Source organism: Propithecus coquereli, unplaced genomic scaffold (genome assembly GCF_000956105.1).
Source record: "Propithecus coquereli isolate 6110/MARCELLA unplaced genomic scaffold, Pcoq_1.0 Scaffold381, whole genome shotgun sequence".
Taxonomy (NCBI): Eukaryota; Metazoa; Chordata; class Mammalia; order Primates; family Indriidae; genus Propithecus; species Propithecus coquereli.
In genome coordinates this window covers 1,520,570-1,522,688 of record NW_012149519.1, presented here as the reverse complement: position 1 = coordinate 1,522,688, position 2,119 = coordinate 1,520,570, and positions in this window count along the sequence as shown.

Below are 2,119 nucleotides of genomic sequence, written 5' to 3'. Positions count from 1 at the left end.
ATTTCTAAACTATTAAAGAATCAAAAAAGGTTAACTTTTTTTTTTTGAATAGGTGGGTTTTATATGCTTTTATATTAAAATATTAAGAATGCTTAACACTTTGCATTGATTTTTTTTTTTTAAATCTAGCTCCTACACAAGATATCATTTTCTTTACAAAATACTATTAAACTCATCCACCCAGTAACCCGCGAAGACGACTTTCACAGAAATTTTCCCCATTTTACACTTGAGAGTATTAAAACTTAAAAAGGACTCATGATTTATTTAGTAGCCTAAAATGTGTATTTTATATACACAGACACACACACAATGTATGCATTGTGTTTAGGCTAAGCACACCTTTTCACCGTGTAGTAAATGCCTTTCATAAGAATCTCATACCATCAAAAATTGGTGATATCCTAAAATGTGCAATAATGCATTTATGTTCTCATAGTTTATTTGGTGAATTTTTAAGGTTTTTATTCTGAGATCTTTTGTGTATCTGGCTTTGCTTGGAAGTTATTTATTTACTCTAAGATTAAAGCAAATCCTGCTAAGACACTAAATAGATCATTTTGAGTTTGCTTTTTAGCGTATAGTTCAGCAGGTGAATTGAATCTTTGATCGTCTCGATGCAAGGATTGAACACAATTACCTCATCCTCGGATCAATATTGTAATTAATAGTCTCAGCATAAACAGTTACTTTTCAGTATTTGGACTGCAATATTTTCAATGCTTTTTCTTGAAATTTATATTCTTTCTGGGAGGGATTTCTGATTCATGTTAATAAAAGGAAACTATTGGAAGTTTATCATAAATATAAATAATATCAAAAATACTATCAATATTTCCTAATGCTAGTTTTATTTTCTGAAAATTAGCGATAAAATCTGACACATTTAATACATCAGCCGCATCTGCAGGGAAGGGGAATCAACAGTTATGATTCTGGGTAGACATTTGTTGTCATGATTTATGTCATGGTATCAAAAAAGGTTAGATCACAGCTTTGAAATGTAAGTTGGAGGCAAATCTTCAATCAGGTATATAAATAGGCTTGGTACTGCTTCTTTATCAAAGTATCACTTTATTACACGGCAATTGCCCCTTAAAATCATTTTGAAATTCCTTTTACTCTTTTTCCTGAGCTTTAAGGTGCTATAAAATGTGAATTAAGGATGACCACAATAATACTTTGCCATGGCATGGAATCAGCATAGAGCTCTAGATGTTATCCAAGGTTCTGTTTAGTTTCAATTCTCATTTTGTATATTCTAGTCTGTGCTCTTTACTAAAATGCCTCCTTATATATAGCTGGGGAAGGTTATTTTTCAAATTATTTTTTATTGCATTCAAGTAATTCTTCAAGACCACAGAAGATGCCACAATCCCCACCCCATATAGAACGGCACAGCTTGTGTTTTATCCCTGACTCAAACTGGAGCAGGTCTAATGTCTGAAATTGTTCTTCAGCCAGAAATAGCTTGGAGGACAGACCTTATTGCAGGACTCCTGGGGCTCAAAGCTGTCACCCAGCAGAGCTACACATAATTTCTACACATCCAGGTCCTCGGTTCAGGAAGGTATGAATGAATTGCTGGAAAAAAAAATTTATATCTGTAAAGATAAGAGCTTTTGGCAAAGGCTTGAACTGGAACTTCAGTGAAGCCGAAATAACTGCCTCCCTGCTTCGGTTCTCTAAGAGGGCCTTGTGTTAACAGTTTGGCTATGAAGGAGAGAGAGGACGGAGGGCAGGTGGCTATGGACTGGGTGAATGAAGTTTTGTTTAATTGGCAAACTCATTTTGCTGAGGGCAAAATAGCCAGTAGAGGGGAGAGGTGAGAGAATGAGGGGGTAATTGGTGGAATGAGATACCTGAGGGTTTTGGGGGGCATCAGAGTCAGAGCATAAAGTTTGCTTATTCCACAGTTACTGAGAGCCTACTGTGAGCTAGGCGCTGGGAATACAGTGATAAGCAACATCAGATAAGGTCCCTAACCTCATGGACCCTCGGGAAATTCAGGGAATAAACTTTGAGGTCTCCCTCTTATGTGGTGCTTGGACACTGTCACCATTGGCCTTGAGGTGTCTATTTCCATTGCTGAGCAACCCCTCTTCTCGGTGTCATGCTC